The following is an 18,133-nucleotide window of genomic DNA, read 5'->3' as shown; positions in this document are numbered from 1 at the left end:
TGAGGAGTCATTTTGTACTATATACTAAGAGGACATGCAGCGGTAAATTTCAGATGAAACCTAATAGCTAACGTTACTCTACCACTAAGCCTATTAAAGTTCCGGTAACGTGCTTAGAAGCGGAGAGACTCTGTAGTGTATTATAGCGATATTGCCCCTTTCGGTTATCTGTATAGTGTATACTCTATCCCGGAACAAACAGGCGCTCACATTACCGCAATAGCAATAAGTGAGCCGTTGTCACGTTCACAGATTTGAATATCACGTCATTTGGGATAACTTACATTTTTCTCGCCTTCCTGTTAATATAAAAGTAGGTACAACTAACGCCTTATATTTTCTGCAAATCCATAAAACTATTGACTTTGACTTTGATTTTAAATTAGCGTTTTTAAAGAGTACGCCACCGAAACGGGTTTCCGCCTTCCTCATTTATGCGCTTTGCATGCGCCACCTTCTTCAAAGTTCGCTCCAGTTAATACTATGCCAATGCATACAATTAAGTATTGTCCTTTTAAAGTTCGTTGGCTCTCTGCTTGGTTTATGTTAATCCATTGTTTGTTTCTACGGCTAGCTTTGGGACCGTAACTAGGGAATAATCGCAAGTTAGTAAAATAAGTTGCAGGTGGCTTATTAACTCATAGGAGTTAATAAGGCACCTGCAACTTATTTTAAGAAAAGCGCAGAGTTCACATTTCAATTCATCAACCAGTTCAATTTCATGAATAATCTAAATATATAAAAGGAAAAGCTGACTGAATGACTGATCTATTAACGTACAGCTCAAACAACTGATGAATCGGACTGAGCATGCAAATAGCTATTAAGACGTGGACCTTTGCTAAGAAAGAATTTTTGAAAATTCCACACCTATGGGGATAAAGTAGGGGTTTGAAATCTGTGTAGTCCACGCGGACGAAGTCGTGGACAAAAGCTAGTCATTTATAAACAGGCAGAAAATGAGTGGGAATTTTAATACCCTGTCCGTGAAATTGCAGCTGAGTTTGATATTTAATAAAGTAGGTACTGGTAATCTCTATATATATAAAAGGAAAAGGTGACTCACTGACTGACTGACTGATCTATCAATGCACAGCTCAAACTACTGGACGGATCGCGCTGAAATTCGGCATGCAGATAGCTATTATGATGTAGGCATCCGCTAAGAAAGGATTTTTCTCAATTCAACCCCTAAAGGGTTAAAATAGGGGTTTGAAGTTTGTATGAAACTCTGTCAGTTTTGAAGTTAGAATTGCGAAATTTTGCAATTAACACTAATCTATATATATATATATAAAAGGAAAAGGTGACTGACTGACTGACTGACTGACTGATCTATCAACGCACAGCTCAAACTACTGGACTGGTGGTGGGTAACCCTAATGGTGTTAAATAGGGGTTAAAATTTGTGTTGTCCACGCGGACGAAGTCGCGGGCATAAGCTAGTAAAACTATAAGCTCGAACAAGTGAATGCTAAAGAGTCTCAGTGACTGCTCGAAAGTCTTGGATAGATACGTGATTCTCCAAGATAAATTAAATTTATATGGTGTCATGTCAGACCACTCTCACAACCTGTCGTTTATCCAATCTGAATTGCATTTGCTGAAACTTATTTGTAGACTGCATTTGGACTTTGGAGATCGTACATTGAACACTGAGTCCTGGGCGATAAGAATTATTTTTGTTTGAATATAACATTTGCAAGTTGTTCAAACGTACGCCGGATGTGAAATTTTCCACGGTTGCTTCAGGATTGTTCAGAACCGACGGTTTTCGTTCATTCACAAATGTATTTTTAGCGTAGCGCTCGCTGCGATTCATGCCAGGCATATGGAATTGGGTGACCGACCTCTAGAGTATAACACAAACAAACAAGTGATCGATGCGGATCCTGACAGCCTTTCAATAGTTTTTTCTCGTGATTTATGACTCACCTATGATCTAGTTTTAGATTTAAAAAAATACATCATGATTATTTTAGTTTCATAGAGCTTGCACCCTCGAGCGAGCTAGCCCCCAAGTCACTCCTGACTCCTGAGATATTAAAAGACCAAAACTAAATGTTAGGATTTCCGTCTTGGGGTGCCAGCCAGGTAACCTCCCAGTGTGCCTGGGTGCTGCTGGTCTCTTTGGATGCCTTCGGGCATCCGAGAGCTAGAGCAGTATTGGGGCCGGTGCACCCCGGTAACATGGCTAATAATCACTCTTCGGGGATATTGTTAGCCATGGCTAATGACCTGGCAGGGGGAGGTTTCTCCGCGTGTCCCTCTGACTAGCAGAGGGCACAGTGGACGAGGCGGAGGATGGGACGCGATGGTTTGCTTCGGCGTTTCCGTGACCCAGTCGCCAGGCGAGTGCAGGAATGCCGCTGGGTTTTAGTGGGTATTCCGGTCGCCTCTCGGCCGGCGAGTCCCACATACCTTCCCTCCAGTTGGTTGGCTGGCTTGTTAGCAGGCTGGCGCATTTCCCAGCGTTAAAAAAAAGAAGGATTTCCGTCTTATTATCACTATTCCAAGCCAGTCATGTATATTTCGTGTTTTCAGTTATCTCAAAATGAGCCATTACTATTTAATAAGTTAACCAAAAGACATTTCCACGGACCAAATATTACCAAAAAATAATTTTTTTTGCCAAAAATATATGATATCCAAGTAATCACATTATGGGTAGTCACTGGGCGCTATTGCCTCTCTGAATTGGGAGTGTGACCATGTCAAAAATAAAGTATTCCTTAGGAACTATTAAATAAATATTAAATAATAATATCTTCCAAAATTCGTTAAATCCACGTCCGCTGTTAGTTTTAAGTTTTGACTAAAAAAGTACGTCAAATGACGTCAAACATTTATGACGTTACATCTATGTATTTCATACAAGCTCCCTTACTAAGTAAGCTTTTTGACGTTTGATAAAAAGTCGCTGAATTGAATTGTAGTCATCATCCCTATTATCAGGTTTAGCCGTTGAGTTAAAGAGTCTCAAAAGCAAACGCTGCAACGTAATCCATACTAACGGCTTAGTATATATCTGTAAATTCCTTTTGTTTGTCACACCAGTAACCTTCAGATGTAGAACTACAACTATTTTACGGGCGCTAATGTTAGAATTAGACTTTGTAGTATCCATTGATCTCACATAATCGTTATCCGTAAATCTTAAAACGATTGACTCAACGTACTCGGAAGCTGTAAAATCAGCTTTGTAATGTTTGTGACTCAATTTTTCCAGTTTATAGTATTCTCGGGAAATGGTTTTCTTATTATTCACTCGCCGAGTGTTATTTGGCACCTATTGATTTTCTTTAGTTACTTGCCTCTTACCAGATGCATACTCTGAGCAAAACGTTGACGTTTCATAGTTTTCCACGAACTAGCTTTCTCTAAATGATGACCAGGTGGAATCCTGTATGTTAAGACATTACTGCCGCTCTCAAGCATCTGTAGGACCAGAGGAACTGTTAAAAATGGGATTTTTTGCTCGTAACCACCTCTTGAATAACTCATCACAGTCTTTAACTACTATAACTAATAATAACTCTATATCATAATCACATGGTGCTGGAATGGCGACCTCGCACCGGAAGACGCAGCGTGGGAAGACCCCCCACTAGGTGGACAGACGACATCAGACGAGTCGCAGGGAGCCGCTGGATCCAGGCGGCGCAAGACCGTGCCGTGTGGAAGTCCCTACAAGAGACCTATGTACAGCAGTGGACGTCTATTGGTTGATGATGATGATGATGATCACATGACACATCTCTATATTGAGGAAACAGCAGGTGGAAGCTGGCTCCACAATTTGCATAACCGTGGTAGAAATGATCTGGTATAACAAAGAGATATCTTGAATGAACCGAACAGCTATAAATTCTAATACAATAGGTAAATTAACACAATTTTTATTGCGCATAATATATCATCAAACAGTCAGCGGTCGTGTATTTTATGAGGATATATTTGGCACTTATGGTAGGGTAGGCTCGCGTATATTCTAATGATAAAATAAACTGGCAGTTTACGTAGGTGTGCTTACGTGAATTCGTATATAAATTACTAGTGATTCATCCAATCTTTCGAGTTAACTCTATCAACAGAAATTTTCACTGGCTTCTTGGTAGAATCACACAGAGTTTGAACTGTATCAAATTCATTTCCAATTAGTTTATACAGACTACTAAGTATTCAACCTATAACGTTTTTTACTGTGCTAAGTGCTAACCTGTACGTAACGGTGTGATTAAGGCTGAAACTGGTATGATGCATCAACATACATCTAGGATTTAGGAGGTTGATTAAAATCGACCTTTACCAACTGACTTCAAAGCGAATGGAGCGGGGAGCCTCTGGCAAAGGTACCTATAAGAAGTTTAAAAAAAATTATCTACATGTTAAGATCTCACCTGGTGATAAGTGATTATGCAGTCTAAGATAAAAACATGCTAACCTGGTAAGGTATTGGCAAACATATCGTATACACTGTTATACGCTTAATAAGATTTTACGTCTCACCAACGTTGCTAGAATTCGAGATTCGAAACACAATGACGTCAAAGTAAAATGGGCCTAAAGCACCTTAAATTGAAGTCAAAAATTCAATGCCACTGATTAATTTCGCAACGTTTCCGCTTGGAGCACTTGCTGTAGATGTGTAGACAAACTTGAGCTTTAAAACAAGGCTGTGAAGATCCAGTTTACTATAACGCGGAATTGTTTCGGCACTCGAATACCATCAACGTTGGTGAAACATAAAATGTCGTACTAAGCGTACTGATCTACGGACGGAAGCTACTCTAGTTCCAGTCAGGAAAGTACTGCTGTAGTTGTAGCTTTTCAGCCACAAGTATTGGCACGGAACTTTAAAACTGGTGGCGATCACAATGGATAAAAACGATTGAAGTGATACATTTCAGACCTCCAAAGAAAAAGAATAAACTTGTGGCAGCTCATAATTCCTACCATCAACAAAACATACAAAACCGAAATACCCAAAAGAATGAATAGTATTGAAATATATCGTAATATTATAACCGGATGGGTTTTATCGGCGTGTTCGAAGTGCTGACTGAGGGACGAGTGTTTGGTTTGGTCGGCAGTCGGCCGGTAAAAGACGTCATTCACTTGGAATTATACCACAACAAAACAGAAGCGTTACCACGGAGAGCGCTTCGAGTTAGTTGGCTTAAATTAAACGAGCATGGAATTAAAATAACCTCCAACATAATATGGGATGGTAAATAATTCTATAACTATGTATTAACTACAACGAATCACAAATAAATGCGAAACCTTTTATCCCGGAAAATTAAGGACTTCCCAGGGGACTTTTAAAAAACCTAAATCCACGCGGACGAAGTCGCGGGCATCGTCTAGTTCGTTATAATCAGCCAATACAGACAAATCTGTATGATATAACATGCAGGATGCGATATGCAGTATGCACTGCGCCGGCCCTCCCAAGAAGCAGGGAAAGCAAGCAATACATACCATCAACACACAACACCAGACATAATATCTTAGAATTTTAGATACCCCACTCGTTTAAGTGTGTTCCAGAGAATTACAGCGAGTTAAGCTTATGGTTCCTTGTATAAGTCCCGCAAGTTGCTATTGCGCTGGAACCATGACGTAATTTTGACGTCAGCCGAAATAAAAATATACCATCAAGTCAAGTTCTGTTAACCAGTTCAAGAATAGATTGGACAAACATTTGTAAAACTCGAAGCACTTCTGATATAGACGCATCAGCGAAAGCTGCTTAGTAAAAATAATATTAATAATAATATTAAGTTCAGTCTAGTGCTAACGTCACTAAAATGGCGGCAACGCGCATTAGCAATTTGCTGGACATATAAAGCCTGTGAGTAAGTATTAACTGACTTTCAAAAAAGTCCTTACTGATTCGATTCAAATGAAGAATTCCTAATAGTTTTACTAAACTGTATCTGCAATCAAGCGTCACAACTAGTTGTGATCGAATAGGTACTTAAAAAAACACCACCTATAGTAGAAGACTTAAAACTAAAATAAAATAAGCTAACGATTTTATCTTTGTTACCAATAATTACTAAAAAATTTGCGCTTCACTTTACGACATCGATGCCTCAACTTCAGAACGTAAAAGAAACTTTGTTAATACAATATAAGTTTTTTGAATATAATTGTCTATATCCAGAAGATAAATAAATTAATTATATTTTTTGTATTATAAAATTTTACACAAGACTTTTAAATACATCTATACCTACTAATATTATCATAATATATTTTTAAAAATCTAAATCCATGCGGACGAAGTCGCAGGTATCACCTAGTTAGTAGTCAAATAACTACCACTGATTCAAAATGCGTTTCCTTCCAAGAAAGATACAAATAATCAACATACAAGTACAAGTTTTAAAATTATAAAATAAGTAATTTTTGCAAGAAAATCGTCCATTAATTTATCTTGAAGTCATTATGTACTGGAAAATAAACAAGCAAGAATTATTCGTATTCGTAATCAATTCCAAGACTAATTAATCAAAATCACCATAGACGTTCGCACCTAGGCTGGGCACGTTACACGTAATTGAATTTTCCTTAGATATCATGGGTTTTCTCGAATTATGCAATCAGCAATCAGATGACTAATCGAACACTCTAATATAAGGTACATATATGTATATTAGATTTTTTGTGTTCAGGGTACGCGACAGGTCGAGATAGCAATCGGGGTATGAGGTGAGTAGTGGAGGGGGGTACGCCCCGCACACCCGTCCAGCGCCCACGCTATCCCGCCCGTGCGGGGCGTCCCCACCCCGATTGCGAACTGTATCTACCTACCTACTTACAATATTAATTGTTCATTATTTACGATTGAAGTGAGAAAATTATTTAGGTATCTACCATACTAGGTTCTATTTTTGGTCTTAATGAATATATAATAAATGCAAAAAAGTGTCTGTCTATTTGTTATGTTTTCATGGCCCATCCGTTTAACTAATTTTGACGAAATATGGTACAAAGATAGCTCGCATACTGGGCCGCCCCTGGGATGCGAGCTATCATCTCTGTAGCAAATTTCGTGCATAGATTCCTTTTGCCCCGGAAAATCAAAGTGTTCCCAAGGGATTTTTTAAAATCTAAATTCACAGGAAGGAAATCGTGGGCGAATTATTGTGATGTGAAAAAAGTTTTTCAAATCACAATAATTCAAAATTTATTTTTATAGAATATTTATTTAACAGGAAGCCAACGGGATACAAAGAATTTTTTTTAAATATCTAAATTAATTCATTTTATTACTTTCGATTGCAGTGAATCCTATTAAGAAAATTATTTACTTATACATCTACCTGCAGTTTTTAGTCGTGAAGGCTTCAATTGTGGCTAGTTACCGCCCAGTGTGAAGCGTGCCTTAAGTGTTGGAGAACATAAATTTATCAGTACATACATCTCTGTCAGCAACCATAAGCGGTTTTCTGAATACCTACTGTACGTTAATTATCTACTAAGCTGGAAACTATGTGCATTAGCGCGCTGAATCATTAATCAGAAAAGGCAAATAAACGACGTAGCGCCACTTCTATTAGTTACATCATCATCATCATCATTCTCATGATCAACCCCGGCTCACTACAAAAAACGGGTCTCCTCTCAGAATAAGAAGGGTTTTGGCCATATTAGTTTCATTATCATCATCATTCTCATGATCAACCCATCGCCGGCTCACTACAAAGAACGGGTCTCCTCTCAGAATAAGAAGGGTTTTGGCCATATTAGTTTCATCATCATCATCATTCTCATGATCAACCCATCGCCGGCTCACTACAAAGAACGGGTCTCCTCTCAGAATATGAAAGGTTTTGGCCATATTAGTTTCATCATCATCATCATTCTCATGATCAACCCATCGCCGGCTCACTACAAAGAACGGGTCTCCTCTCAGAATAAGAAGGGTTTTGGCCATATTAGTTTCATCATCATCATCATTCTCATGATCAACCCATCGCCGGTTCACTATAGAGCCCGAGTCTCCTCTCAAAATAAGAAGGATTTTGGCAATAGTCAACCACGCTGGCCAAGTGCTGGTTTTCATACTTCACACACCCTAAAGAACATTATGGAGAACTCTCAGGCATGCAGGTTTCCTTACGATGTTTTCCTTCACCGTTAAAGCAAGTGATATTTCATTACTTAAAACGCACATGGATCCGAAAAGATAAAGATAGAGGATCTCTGATTAGGACGCGGACGTTCAACCATAGCTAGGCTATCACAGCTATATAGTACCTATAGTATAGCATATAGACTATTTCAAGGCTGTAACTTGGGCGTGTTTGGAACCCTCGTAGCTTTAGTTTTCAGTACGTAATAATTAATTATCACCACTATATCATCTTACAAATTAACAATTTTGACCATCAGTAAGCGTAACATGTTACCTATTATAAATAAATAATTTGACTTTGACTTTGACTTTACTTTAGTGCAAGTACGTTTATTCGTCTATAGTGTCTCACTCTGTCTCTAGGGTGTGTGTGAAGTCATGCGAGTTAGTAATTATCGGACAATTTCCATTTATCCACTAGGTCAAGTAATAGACATAACTATCATCAGGACTAACTAACTAAAACGAATCGCGTTAGATAATAATAATTGACGGGCTGGCGAACAAAACAGTATAATTGCACAAAATAATTTTGACGACCTCCCTAGTCCCTGGCGCAGCGGTAAGCGCTGTGGTCTTATTAGTGGGAGGTCCTGGGTTCGATTCTAGGAACTAGGAATTATGGAATATAACGCTGTTTTCCTTTACCATTAAAGCAAGTAATATTTAATTGCTTAAAACGGACATAGTTCCGAAAAGCTAGAGGTGCGGGCCCAGGATCAAACCCCCGATCTCCCGAATAAGAGGTGGACGTCTTAACCACTAGGCTATCACGTATCATTGAGAATATATTAAGAATTTATTCTAGTTACACGAGAACTTCATAGATAAATGGACTTAAAAGCTTTGAAGTAAGAACTTGAATGAATAAAGTACAAGTTTACTTAAAATACCATTAATGCCAACACTTGAAATTGATTAATAAACTTTCTTATCATCCATTAGATTCGTGTCAAGAGAAACGGTAAACAATACCGCAGGCCCGAAGCCTTTATTCCATTAATGGTGATACCTATCACAAACAAATTTGCAAAGCCCTGCCGATAGGGTTGCCACGCATAACTTTTGAAATTCAACTCATAAGAGTGATATCATAGACCTGAGACAGAAAAAATCGTACAAAACCATTACTCATCATCATGATCATGAGCAACCCATGCCGACTCACTACAGCCGGGTCTCTTCTCAGGGTGAGAAGAGTTTTGGCCAAAGCCTGCCACGCTGGCCAAGTGCTGATAGGCCTTTTAACACCTTTGAGAACACATTATGCAGAACTCTTTGGCATGTAGTTTTCCTCACGATGTTTTCCTTCACCGTTAAAGCAAGTGATATTTAATTACCTGATTAAAACGCATATAACTCCGAATGGATTGAGGAAGAGGAGCGTGCCCTTGAACGAACTCCCAACCTCGGATTAGGAGGCGGACGTCCTAACCACTGGGCTATCACAGCTTCTTCCGTCACCGTTATTATAGGAAACGTAAAATAGCGGTACCACATATTCCTCCTACTTCAAAGGATACCACTTCCAACACTACAGCACGAACGGTTGAAAATAACGAAAGCATTTGCCAAGTTCTATTCCATTTACTTAAGGTGATGCCTATCACAAACTTTGCAAAACCCTGTGGGGTTGACACATCTAACTTTTAAAATACAGGATATAAGATTGCGAGACCCGAGGCAGAAAAATGAATTGCATAAATCCGTTGAAGCTATTTTCACATGAAGAAAAGCATACTCCTTTGGCTTAATCTTGGAAATATTCACACCCCTAGTCACTTGTCGACTTCGGAATGTCGGAACTGGCAAATTACGGTTATCAAAACAAAAACTACGAAATAATTGACAAAAGTTTTCCAACACGCAAACTTTGCAAATATTCATTAAGGCAGGTCATTAAAGTAACAATAACTATCAAATGCTATTGTTAGATGCTAACAGTTGATGGTATTTGATGTTAGTTTAGAAAGGCTGCCTAGCATAGACTAGCTATTAGGTTCGATGCATACCTACTGGCCATATCTGTGGGTTGTTTGGTTGATCAAAGGGTTATTAACTTAGGAACGGATAAACAAATCGGAGAAACCTTCTCAAAGAAACGCGTAGGCGACGCAATTTGGCCGGCGCTTTAGATCATCTGGAGTTGGTTTTTAGGGTTCCGTACCTCAAAAGGAAAACGGAACCCTTATAGGATCACTTTGTTGCCTGTCTGTCTGTCAAGAAACCTATAGGGTACTTCCCGTTGACCTAGAACCATGTTTAGAAGGTAGGTAGCCCTTCTTATAACACACGTAAGCCGTAAGGGGGAAAATCCGAAAACCATGAATTTGTGCTTACACCAAAAAAAAACTTTTTATGACCAAATAATTCCAAACAAAATTTAAAGAAAAAATAAGACCAAAGTATTAACAATTTTTAAATTAATATGATACCAAGTGGGGTATCATATGAAAGGGCTTTCTTTACCTGTATATTCTAAAACAGATTTTTATTTATTTTTACGCATAATAGTTTTGGATTTATCTTGCAAAATGTCGAAACAATACGATTCCGCGGACAATAATAATCTCTCGTCTGCGCAGTCCCATATAGTCATACTTTTCTTTACAATTTCTTGTTTTCAAAAGCTACGTACAGACAACACCCAGGTATATGTAGGTAGGTCGGTATTCTCGGAAATTAATCGAGAGTAAATTATGTGCGGAGCTTAACGATTCTTGAATCGTTCACAGAAACCATCGGTTTATATATATTTAACGTGTGCATTATTTATTATCCTATTATCATTTATCGTTTAAGGAAATCGTAAAATGTGTCAGAGTTCACAATTTACCGTGGAAATGTATTTCTCTGTGATGTAAAACGAAGCTTGGACAATTCTCCTAGCTTCAGATGTTGATCGACGATCTCGATATTTTTATAAACGACACGAAATTTTATTTCATTTGAACAATACCTAATGATAAGGTTTAAAATTAAGATTACGAATTCTAAAAGTATTCGAATATCGTCAATACATCTACTACATTCTTAATATTGATTAATTAATTAAATCTTATGAACTTTTGGATAAAGCATAAACAAGAAGGATTTCAAGAAGATTTTAAATAACTATCAGATTTACTCTTATAGTATTAATCCATACTAATACTATAAATGCGAAAGTTTGTCTGTCTGTCTGTCTGCTAGCTTTTCACGGTCCAACGGTTTAACCGATTTAGATGAAATTTGGTACAGAGGTAGCTCACATCCCGGACATAGGCTACTTTTTATTCCGGAAAATCAAAGAGTTCCCACGGGATTTTTAAAAAACCTAATTCCACGCGGACCAAGTCGCGGGCATCAGCTAGTATATTATAAGTATTTTATTTTTGTTTCGAACCAACAATGTCGTGTACGTACCTACATTATTATTATAATTATTATGATAAACTTAGTTATATAAGTATAATTACATTTCGTTTTTCTTCCTTTCCTAATTGTATTTTTTATTTGAAAGCGTTTGGAAATATGTACAGATTCACTCAAAGCTTACCGAAGGAAATATGTAAATCTGATATTTGAATGTACCTATTATGTGAAGTCACGCACAAGCAATCCTATGGATCAAGTATTATGTTTATAAATCATATATTTACTGTCGTAACCCGTATTTTTTAGGGTTCCGTAGCCAAATGGCAAAAAACCGAACCCTTATAGATTCGTCATGTCTGGCTGTCTGTCCGTCTGTCCGTCCGTATGTCACAGCCACTTTTCTCCGAAACTATAATAGCTATACAAAAAACTTCTTCGATTTCTATTCAAAAAACCAATTCCTAAAATATTTTAGTACTTTATATTATATTTACAGTGAAGTTACGAATATTGTTTGGTATTCGTAGCAGTGAAGATACCAAACCGCAGTATCCATAGAGTTACATGTCATACCAATTATTAGAGTAGCAAAGTCCTACAAAATGGACTCCCATTTTGTAGAACTTTGCTACTACAAAAATGTGAATCCATTTTGTAAGGTTTTACATAAAAAAAACTAGATTAGTTTATCTGTCCTTGTACAAGGGGCCTTTAAGATTAAGAACTAGGCACTTAAATATGTTTCATTAAAAGTATTCAATAGTTCCAAGCTTACGTCTTTGTACTTAATCATTGGATCTGAATTGAATCTGAATTGTTCCATATTCAAACATTGGCTGTCAGTGCACGACGATGGAAATAAAAAATAGACCCGATACAGTAGTTAATAACATTGTAGACGTGAGGTATACACTGTACGCATGTACTTATTATATTGACATTTATAAGTGTTAAAACACGTAAATGACTTAAATATGATATACCTATCCTCTTATATTGTCATTTTTTTTATTATTATATTTTAGTTTTAAGTTTATATTGTATTAGGTTTATACCTTTAAATAAAGAATTATTATTATATTATTATTATATTATTATTGGTTGGTAACGTTTTATTGACCACAAACATGAACGAAATCTGCTACTCCACGGGTCTAACTAGATGGCACTACCTATTTACAGTACAGTTTGCGTGTTTGGAAATGACATGTCAATAATTTCCCCCTTGATAACATGACCAAGCAACATGCAATGTGGGTGTATTGTATTGAAGGAATTGAAGATGGTCTTTATAATGAAATTGCTATTCATATCAAATAGTTTGCTTAATCTAATGTTTCGTTATCGTGACTTGAAGAAAATTCAGAAGTCTACTTACACTAAGAGCTAGCGCGCACCACGGTGCTGCGAGTTGCAGTGCGTTTTAAAATCCGCAAATTTGAATTTAAATCTATGGAAATCCGGCGCGGAATTAATTCGATATAGTTCTACAGTTGTAAACTATTGCGGGAAATAAACGTATGGAAATTTTTCGTGGTGCGCGCTAGCTCTAACCCTAATTGTTGTAATCGCAAGGTATCAGTTTTCCTCACGATGTTTTCCTTCACCGTTAAAGCAAGTGGTATTTAATTACTTAAAACGCACATAACTCCGAAAAGTTAGAGGTTCGTGGGATCAAACCCCCGACCTCGGAATAGAAGGCGGACGTCCTAACCACTAGGCTATCACAGCTTACATTGCATTAGTATTATAGGTTTTTTGTTATGCGTTTTCGAAACAATTCTGCTTGATTATAAACAGTTATGAGTTGAATCTAGTGTACCTGTCTTAGCTCGTGGCTGATTTTTTAACGGTGAAGGAAAACATTGTTAGAAAACCTGCATGTTTGAGAGTTCTCTATAATATTCCAGCGAGTGATTCTCATCCCCTTAAAAAAACTGCCACACCCCTTCCAGGTTAGCCCGCTTCCATCTTAGATTGCATCATCATTTACCACCAGGTGCGACTGCAGTCAAGTTCTAACTTGTACAGTACGCGGCAGAAAATATTGTACAACGATCTTTAGAAAGTGATAGCGGTTTCGTAGAGCGTTGTCTCTGTTGTTGAGACCGACAAAACGTCAAATAGGTATGAGTGACAGAGACACTCTACAATGCCGATATCTCATTCTAAAGGTCGATATACAATATTTCTTGCCGGCTTACTGTATCTGAATTTAAATAAAAATTGTTCCTTGTTAACCTACAAGTTAAATAGTTCAAAGTAGGGATAGTACGCGACAGGTCGAGATGGCAATCGGGGTGGGGACGCCCCGCTCACCCGCACAGACTCCGCGCTAACGCGGTACAGGATAGCGCGGGTGACGTGCAGGTGTGCGGGGCGTCCCCGCGCCCCCCGATTGCCATATCGACCTGTCGCGTACTATAAGTATAAAGTATTTACCTGGTTTCCTCCGCACCCGCCACTGCACCGGCGGCGGCGCCGGGCTGCCCGAGCCCGACGAAGCCAGCTTGATGCCGTCACTACACCTGAAAAAGAAATGGTAATTTAGTATTTTCCTTTGAAATAGTAGGTATGTATGTATTGTATGTATTTCTTATTATAAAAGCTACTAAGTTCAATAAGTCAGTTTTGAGTCAGTACTTTAAAAAAAACAAGAGTTGGGAATATTCACAGGTGGTCCTACATCTTCTAAGTGGATACTGGAGGGTACACTTCAAAAATAATTTCCTTTTGTCTGGGATCTTCTTCGAGGAGAAAGCATACTTCACACTCCTTTAAAGAACATTATGGAGAACTCTCACATATTTACATGCAGGTTTCCTCGCGATATTTTAATACAGTTTATTTCATTTGTAACTCTGAAAAAAATAGGTATATAGGTATGTATATTAATTAAAATTAACAATGTTTTATTTATTAGATTGCTTATTTATTACTAACTAAATAATTCAATAATTAATTACTCGAATATAGAGCTCACAAAATAACTTGGTGCGACATCTGTAGGCGGCACTGAAAACCGTTACGTAGAAAAATGCGGCAGAATGGTTCTACACGGAAAGCGCTTCACAGTGTGTTTGGTTTTCTTTTTGTGTAGTGCACGGTCGCTAGATGGCGGGAAAATGAAATTTTCCACTTCCGGCTGAAATATTATTATTTATTAGCCGTCTCCAACTGTTTTTAATTTTTGTCATAGCTTACAAAGATGTACCTATCTATGTACGTTAGTGCTAAAAATAAGAATGTAGGTAAACACTGCGGACATTTCGCGAATTTCGACGATCATTTTGAAGATGACAACATAAAAGTTCTGAAGTTGTGATAGCCTAGTGGTTAAGACAGCCGCCTCCTAATTGGAGGTCGGGGGTTCAATCCCGGACACGCACCTATAACATTTCGGAGTTATGTGCGTTTTAAGTAATTAAATATCAATTGTTTTAACGGTGAAGGAAAACATCGCGATGAAACTTGCAACCTGAGTTCTCCATAATGTTCTCAAATGTGTTTGAAGTCTGCCAATCCGTACTTAGCCAGCGTGGTAGACTATGGCCAAAATCCTTCTCATTCTGAGAGGAGACCCGTGCTCTGTAGTGAGCCGGTCATGGTTTGATCATGATGACGAGAAGGTAACTGGCTTCGAACGACATTCTATTTTTTAACCGACTTCCAAAAAGGAGGTGGTTCTCAATTCGGCCCGTTTTTAGGGTTCCGTACCTCAAAAGGAAAAACGGAACCCTTATAGGGTCACTTTGTTGTCTGTCTGTCTGTCTGTCAAGAAACCTACAGGGTACTTCCCGTTGACCTAGAATCATGAAATTTGGCAGAAAGGTAGGTCTTATAGCTGTCATGAGGGAAAAAATCTGAAAACCGTGAATTTGTGGTTACATCACAAGAAAAAAATTAAAATATTATCAGGAACAAATATTGCTATTTTCAACTTTCAAAGTAAGATTACTATACCAAGTGGGGGTATCATATGAAAGGGCTTTACTTGTACATTCTAAAACAGATTTTTATTTATTTTTAGGCATAATAGTTTTTGATTTATCGTGCAAAATGTCCATAAAATACGAATGTATTACGGAACCGTCAATGCGCGAGTCTGACTCGCACTTGGCCGGTTTTTTTAATTTTATTTCTAAAGAGCGGCGACGCGACAACCCAAATAGGGTCTTGGACTGTAGTACTAATAAAATGAAGTGATTATTGTATAGCGGTAGTCAGTGGCGTGCACACTGCACAGGAGTTCAAGCCAGGGTTTGCATTTAGGTAGGAACTTATTCTACGACAGGTTATAAAGAAAAATAAGCATTGATTTATTACAATGAGGGTAAGCAGTGCGTTTATGCTTCTATGAGCTGCACGCCACTGGCGGTAGTTTATGGGGCTGGAATTCATTATTAAAGAGAATAATTTTAAAAAGATCATGATTTTTATTTATTTCTCAGTGAGTAATAAACTTAAGCTCACGTCTCGTCACAGAATTACTCGTAACTATTTACTACGGGGAATGGAGTAATGGACTGAATGGATTTGAGTATAACACAATTATTGAAGCCCCACTCGCTCTATACGTTCAAAGGAAGCTAGTAAAGCTTCTTTTCAGGGTTCCGTAGGAAGGGTGCCAATGGGAGTTGGGACCCTATTACTACGCTTACTAAGCCTCCGCTGTCCGTCAGTCTATCTGTCAACGAACTGTAGGTACTTATCTCATTACCGCAATAGGTAGATAGTTGAAATCTATATATATAAAAGGGAAAGGTGACTGACTGACTGACTGACTGATCTATCAACGCACAGCTCAAACTACTGGACGGATCGGGCTGAAATTTGGCATGCAGATAGCTATTATGACGTAGGATTTTTGAAAATTCAACTCCTAAGGGGGTGAAATAGGGTTTTGAAATTTTGTAGTCCACGCGGACGATGTCGCGAGCATAAGCTAGTATACAATAACATAAAAAAACCAAGACTACGAATTTCAAAATGGCCGCCATGCAAATTTTAAAAAGTTAATATTATAATCTACGATGGTGCGGAACCAGTCGTATGCGAGTCCGATTTGAGCATTTAACAGGTTTTTACGTCGTCCATCCATTTATTTATAAATTAAGTAATATAGGTAAAAAGCTTTGAACATATTATTTTAAAAAAAACATGTAAGTACCTAGGTACTTAGACTAAGAAAGTTTTCCAATGCATCACTAGGACTTCATAACATAATCTTCGAGTCATCCATCAAACGAGAAGTTAGAGCCAAGTTGTTATTGTACAAAGTTATCTAAGTACTCAATCTAATTGTTGTGGAAAGAAGCGTCGTAATTGGATCACGAACACCCGGCCCTTCAAGTATTGTTTGATGTTACGATAAATGATCTCACCTTCACCTTCCTAACTTTTAGCAGCATTTGCTAACTTTATTACTAGTCAGGTATCTAAGGCAAAAAAAGTTGGGCTTTAGCCTACACTACGATTAATGATTTAATTTCCTACTATAGAAACATTTTGCCAACCTCCCTGGCGCAGTGGTGAGTTATGTGGTCTCATTAGTGGGAGCTCCCGGGTTCGATTCGCGGCAGGGGTTTGGAATTTTATAATTTCTATTTCTGGTCTGGTCTGGTGGGAGGCTTTGGCTAGTTACTTTACTACCCTACCGGTAAGCCGTGCCGCCAAACAATTTAGCGTTCCGGTAGAAACCAAAGGGGTATGGGGTTAATACAAACTGCCATACCCCTTCCAGGTTAGCCCGCTTCCATTTTAGACTGCATCATCACTTACTACCAGGTGAGATTGCAGTCAAGGCCTAACTTGTATCTGACTGTTGTAAGTCGCGGGCATCAGCTAGTACTTAATATTAGAGTAGGCTCTACTCTACCACTGATATTCTAGACTGAGATCAATCTTTGTAAGACCTTTAACAGTTTCAATGATGTAAGCAAATATTATGAAGTAATTCGGTTCGTTAAACATACATACATAGAGCGGTGAAGTAGGACGAACAAACAAACTCCCTTTCACATTTACATATAGGTAACTTCATATTATTATATCTAGGCATTATTTAGAGTTTCAAAGTTCAGCGCGCGCATATTAATTTCTATTAGTCCGCAAATTGCTAAAGCGCGTGGCCGCCATTTTAGTGACGTCAGCACTAGACTGAAGTTTCGAGCTGATGGTATATTTTTATAATGAGACATGGATCCAGCGCAATAGCAATTTGCGGGACTTATACAGCCTGAATACATAAGGCGCGATGGCAGGTCCACTAAAGCTGTGGCAGAAGGTAACGGCGGGTCCAACAACTTCATCTGAGTATATACATGTGTACGAATTTTTAACACAAGGGACACATTATTTTATAGGTATACTAGCTGACGCCCGCGTGGATTTAGGTTTTTAAAAATCCCGTGGGAACTTTTGGTTTTCCAGGACAAAAAGTAGCCTGTCCATAGAAGCCCGTACGCGGGATGCAAGGTATCGCAGTACCAAATTTCGTAAAAACATTTAAACGCATGATTCTTTAAAAACCCCGTGGGTTCGCTAAGATGTATATCTTAGCGAACATATAATACTTAAAGCTAGCCTTATCTAATTATTACTATACAAATCATGCCCGCGTGGAAT

The 18,133-nt window shown here is 38.2% G+C and overlaps 1 protein-coding gene across 7 annotated transcripts in view; it reads right to left on the bottom strand.

Annotated features, from left to right (window-relative positions):
* Window positions 1-18,133, bottom strand: part of Pde11 (Phosphodiesterase 11) — a 232,146-nt gene that overhangs the window by 171,325 nt on the left and 42,688 nt on the right. For all 7 annotated transcript variants that reach the window (XM_069504882.1, XM_034978574.2, XM_034978581.2 and 4 more), the window contains exon 2: window positions 13,949-14,034. The gene's annotated coding sequence lies outside the window, so the exon portion shown is untranslated. The remainder of the gene's footprint in view (window positions 1-13,948; window positions 14,035-18,133) is intronic.

This window comes from Maniola hyperantus, chromosome 19, assembly GCF_902806685.2.
Source record: "Maniola hyperantus chromosome 19, iAphHyp1.2, whole genome shotgun sequence".
In the NCBI taxonomy this organism is placed as follows: Eukaryota; Metazoa; Arthropoda; class Insecta; order Lepidoptera; family Nymphalidae; genus Maniola; species Maniola hyperantus.
Note: the sequence above shows the minus strand (reverse complement) of the source record. Positions and strands in the feature narration are given on the sequence as shown.